We start from the raw sequence: 5713 nt of genomic DNA, 5'->3' as shown, positions 1-5713 counted from the left end.
CTTATAGTTCTGGAGGTCAGAACCGGACTGCTGTCAAAGTGTCTTCTGGGCTGTGTTCCTTCGGGAAGCTCTAAGGGAGAATCAGTTTCTTCTTCAGCTTTTAGAGGCTGCCCACATTCCATAGTTCAGGCTCTTTTTATCTTCAAAGCTGGCAAACACGTGACTCTGGCCTCTACTTCCGTCATCACATTTCCTGCTTTGACTCTGACCCTGCTTCTCTTTTATAGGGACTCTGGTCATTATATGGGGCCAACCTGGGGAATCCAGGATAATCACCTCATCTCAAGATCCTTAATTACGTCTGCAAAGGTCTTTTTGCCATGTAAGGCAATAGAGCCATGGCTTGCGGGGAAAAGAATGTGGTCATCTTTGGAGCACCATTAGTCTGCCAACCCCAGGGGTCCATCATTATAAACTCCGAAGATGCTGTGAATCCCTCCCTCTGCTCCACCATGAGGATAACTTTGGAACTAGGGGAAAGAAAAACACCTTCTCAGCTCAAAGAAACTTTGGTAAATATCTTTAAGACAAAGTTGTTGTTGTTAACTGACTTTGTGTCGATTCCAACTCATGGGCAACCCCATGTGACAGAGCAGAACTGCCAAATAGGGTTTTCTAGGCTGTCAGCTTTATAGGCGCAGATCGCCAGGTCTTTGCTCTGCTGAGTTGCTAGGTGGATTTGAACCATCAACCATTCATATAACAGCCAAGCACTGAACTGCTATGCCACAGGAATTCCTTAGAAGATAAAGAGAAGCAGTGGATTGCCCCTTTAGAGCCTTCTAGAGTTTGGACAAGACATTATATTCACCTCCATGGTGACCTCAACATTTGCCTCTGGAACCTGACTAGGGACAAGGATAAAGTGTTGTAACCAGCATCAAGCTTCACCTGCTAGGGGAAATCCAGGCCACAACAGACTTCACTACCCCTTCTCACTCACTTGTCATTAGAGAGACATTTCTTTGCCTCCTTAGACTACCGAAAGAGGCAATTGGCCCAGGGCCATTTTGAGAAGCTACCTTCAAGTGCTTCAAAAGTATAAAACTGATCCAAACAGAGCAAGCATTGTAGTACCCAGCGTTTCAGATCCATGCCCCTCACTCAAAGCCCCAATTACTGCTTTGCCTGACGTTCTGGGTCTGAATCTATGCCATGGTGACCATACATGAATGACAGAGGACAGAGGAGCTCAGGAGACACTCCCCAACCCAGTCTGCAGAGGACCCCATATACTGGGAACTAATCAGCATTCCTCTTGTAAAAACAGTTCTTTTCAGCTAAAGTCATCAATCTTGTCTTGTTTAGGAGACAAGTTGATTGTTGCCTCTGCTTGCAGTCAAGTTTCATAGTCAAGTGGGGAGATCAGTCTAACACCACCATCAGAGCCTGGTCCGTTAATCACTGGATGGTCTGTGAAGGAGAGGTTGTGCTGTGGAATGGAGCCCTTGCGGGGCCGCAGGTTACAATCAAGAGGAAGTGCCAGGAAACCACCGCCTTTGTATTCCTCTGATCCAACCAAACTCAGCTGACCTCTGACTGTTTAACTCTTAGAGGCAACCTTTTTACTCCATGTTCCAGAGGCACTGTGTCCCTCAAGAACTTTAATTCAGGAGTTAACAGGGGGAAAAAAGCAAGTGAAGAAGCTAAGACAAAGGAGAAATGGAAAGAAAGAAAGCTAAAAACAACACCACCCACTGCCACTAAATTGATTCCAACTCATAGCGACCCTGTGCAGGGTTTCCCAGGCTGAAATCTGGACAGGAGCAACTGGTGTATTCAAATTGCTAAATTTGTGGTTAGCAGTCCAACGCATGACCCACTATGGCCACCAGGGGTCCTGAAGAGCAACCAAAGATGAGGTTCATGCAAATAACATGAATTACGTTGTTCCAACTCATAGGGACCCTGTGTAGGGTTTCCAAGGAGTGACTGGTGAGTTTCAACAGCCGACTTTGTGATTTAAAACACCCTGCTTTTATCTCACACCGTGTTCCAGTTCATGTGTCAGAGTAGAACTGTGTTCCATAGAGTTTTTAATGATTATTTTCTCTCAAAAGTCGACAGTCATGCATTTCTTCTGAGATACTGCTGTGGTTGTTAAGTACTGTTGAGTTGATTCAGACTCATAGTGACCCTGTATAGAATTTCCAAGGAGGAGCTGGTGGGTTTGAACTGCCGACCTTGTGGTTAGCAGCCCAGTGCTTATCCTACAACACCATACCAGGACTCCTAGAGGTGCCTCTGAGAGGATTCAAACCTCAAACCTTTCAGTTAGCAGCTGATGTTGTTAACCATCTGCACCACTCAAGGACTCCAATAAAGTCCTTTTGTTGCTGTTAAGTGCTGTTGAGTTAGTTCCAACTAACAGCGACCCTATGTGCAACAGAACAAAATACTGCTTACATCCTCACAATCATTGCTATTCTTGAGCCCATTGCTTAAGTCGCTGTGTCAACCCACCTTATCGAGAGATTTCCTCTTTTTTGCTGACCTTCTACTTTACCAAGTACAATGTCCTTCACCAGGGACTAGTCCCTCTAGATACCAGTCCAATGTACCTGAGACGAAGTCTTGCCACCCTTGTTTCTACTGCATGATCCCGACTCTGAGCTTCATACCAGTCATGGCTAGAAGGTAAATAGGATCTGTCACATGATTCAAAAGGCCTAAAAGCAAAACCTTTCCCCTGAGGGAAAACGCCGATTCCTATTATTAAGATGCAGAAGGAATTTCCTCTTGGGAACTCATGGAAAGGTCACTCTGGGCAGAATGAATGGACACTGTCCTCAGCAAGATTCTGACAATAAATCAGCAACTGGTTTCCTAAAGCTGTTTTTTATAGCTCTCCTCCAAAAAGGGCCACAATACTGGAGCCCGTGTAATAAACACAGTTACTTCCCTTCAAGGTTGTTGTTAAATGCCATCGAGTTGGTTCTGACTCATAGCGACCCTGATTTTGAACCACTGACCATGTGGTTCAAACTGACCTTATGGTCCAGCGCTTGTCCTCCAGCGCCAAAACAGAACTTGTCCCTCCAAGGTTAAGTGCTACAAAATACTTACTCAGATTGTTGTTGTGAAGTGCCATCGAGTCAGTTCCGACCCATAGAGACCCTGTATAGGGTTTCCGAGAAGTTCCGAGGACCTTGCAGTTCAAACAACTTTGCAGTCTGGCTGACCTTGTGGTTCAAACCCACCTTGTAGTCTATCACATTAAGCCACAGCGCCACACCAGGACTCTACTTATTCAGATAAGGATTACTAAAAATAAGCAGTTACATGATGGAAGTGGTGGTGGTGGGTGTGTGCCGTGGAGTCAGTTCCGAATCATAGAGACCGTGTACAGGGTTTCTGAGGCTGTAAATCTTTACGGAAGCAGAAAGCTTCATCTTTCTCCAACAGCTGGTAGTTTCGAACTGCTGACCTTGCGGTCCGCAGCCTGATTCGTAACCACTATGCTACCAGAGCTCCTTAAGTGGTGGAAGTAGTCCTTTACATCTTATGAGTTTGGGAGATTTTTACTTTTGTTGTTGTTTTTTCAGTATAAAACATTTATTTTGAACTAATTTCACATATACAAAAAGTTGCAAAAATAGTAGAGTTCTCTATGTCCTTCACCCTTATGTTAACATCCTTCTATCACAATTTATATTGGCACATTATTAACTAAACTGATATTTATAAATTTTTGTCAAAACAATAAAACTTTTTAATAGATTTTAGAAGTTTGAGCTGGATTCCTTCTGAATGTCAAGAATCAAAGTTTGTTGTTGTTAAGTGCTGTCAACTCAGTTTTGACTCATAGCAACCCTGTATAGGGTTTCCCAGGAACAGCTGGTGAGCTTGAACAGCTGACTTTGCAGTCCAGTGCATTAACCCACAGTGCTACACCAGGAGTCCAAGAACCAAATATTAGGGCCAATTCTCCACTAAGACCACCGTTAGTTACTAACTAGAGACACATAACATCTATATATAAGTTCACCTGTATCTCAGGTTCAGGCTTGGGCTCAGGTACACATTCTCCAGAAAGTCTAAAATGGAAAAAACAAAAAGTTTATGATGAAAACTGTGAGGATGTAGAACAATTGAAATTCACATACTTAGAAATGGGTGTGTCAAGTGGTATAACCACTTTAGAAAACTATTTGTTACTACTAATGAAGTGGAAATCCCCAAAGAGATAGATTGGCCAAGTGGCAGCATCAATCGACTCAAGTGTGGCAACAATATCGGGCAGTTGACCCAGGATCGGGCAGTGTTTCGTTCTGCTGTGCATAAGGTCGTTATGAGTCGGTACCAACTCAATGGCACCTAACAACAACAACAACAACTGAAGTGAAATGGAGTCCTGGTGTGGTGCTGTGGGCTAATGCATCAGACTGCAAAGCCGTTTGAACTGCAAGGTCAGTGGTTCAAGCTCACCAGCTACTCCTTGGAAACCCTATACAGGGTCGCTAAGGGTTGGAATCGACTTGACGGCGCTTAACAACTGAAGTGAAACAAATGCTTAGCCCATGATATAGCAATTCCACTCCTAGATACAGAAATGCCTGTCTATGTTCACTAATAGACATATACAAGAAAATTCATAGCAGCACTATTTTAATGATCTCAAACTAGAAATACCAAGTGTTCATCAATAGTAGAACACATAGCAAGTTGTGGTATAAATGCATGCAATGAAGTGCTACACATCAATGACTATGAACAATAGACAACTAGCTCATATTGCAGACCACTGCAATATAGCCAATATTACAATAAAACAAGTCACAAATTTTGTTTGGTTTCCCAATGTGTATAAAAGTTCTATTTACTCTACACTATAGTTTATTTGTGTGTAATAACATGAATATGAAAAAGTTTGAAATAATGAGAGAACTACAAAAATTTGATAGAGACACAATGTGAGCACATGCTGTTGGAAAAATGGTATCAGTAGACTTGTTCAACACAGAGTTGCCCCAAACCCTCAATTTTTAAAAGAGAGGGAAAAGTGCAATATCTATGAAGTACAATGAAGTAATGTGAAATAAAATGAGGTGTGCCTGTGCACACAATAATATGGACGAATCTCACCAACATAATGGTGAAAAAAAAAAAATCTACACACACGTGATAGTTAAGATTCTGCATCAACTTGATTGGGCCAGGATTCTCCGTGCAGTTAAGACACAGCTGTTATCTCCATGACGAAATCTAACATAATACAATCAATCCCATGATGTCATTTGATGTGACCAGCCCTGACCTGATGTGATTATCCTGTGTTGTAAATCCTCACTTCTATGATGTTAATGAAGTCGGATGCAATCTAGATGATTAAGTTGTGCCTTGAAGATATAAAAGGAGAGTGAGATATGAAAGGAGATATAAAAAGAAGATATAAAAGGAGAGTGAGAGAAGTGAGCAGAGAAATAGGGACCCACTGCCACCAAAAAACAAACAACAAAAAAAGAACCAGGTGTGGAGTGCATTCTTAGGAACTAGAAAGCTGGCACTGTGAAGATCCTATATTGTGAGGAAAATTAATGCCAAGACCTATGGAGATTTCCAAGGAATGCTGGGCCTACTGATGCTGAAAGGGGACAAAGACCTTTCTCTAGAGTCAGTTTTCTTGACATTGAGATGTAATCCATATCGAAGGCTGTGCTCTTTAATCTTCATAAGTAAATGTTTCAAGTCCTCTTCACTTTCAGCGATCAAG

The 5713-nt window shown here is 42.4% G+C and overlaps 1 pseudogene; it reads left to right on the top strand.

Annotated features, from left to right (window-relative positions):
* The first annotated feature begins 338 nt into the window (after positions 1 to 338).
* Positions 339 to 5713, top strand: part of LOC102823156 — a 55420-nt pseudogene continuing 50045 nt past the window's right edge.

The sequence above is a fragment of the Chrysochloris asiatica genome, unplaced genomic scaffold (genome assembly GCF_000296735.1).
Source record: "Chrysochloris asiatica unplaced genomic scaffold, ChrAsi1.0 scaffold00023, whole genome shotgun sequence".
NCBI lineage: Eukaryota > Metazoa > Chordata > Mammalia > Afrosoricida > Chrysochloridae > Chrysochloris > Chrysochloris asiatica.
This window is presented reverse-complemented; position numbering and strand designations above follow the sequence as displayed.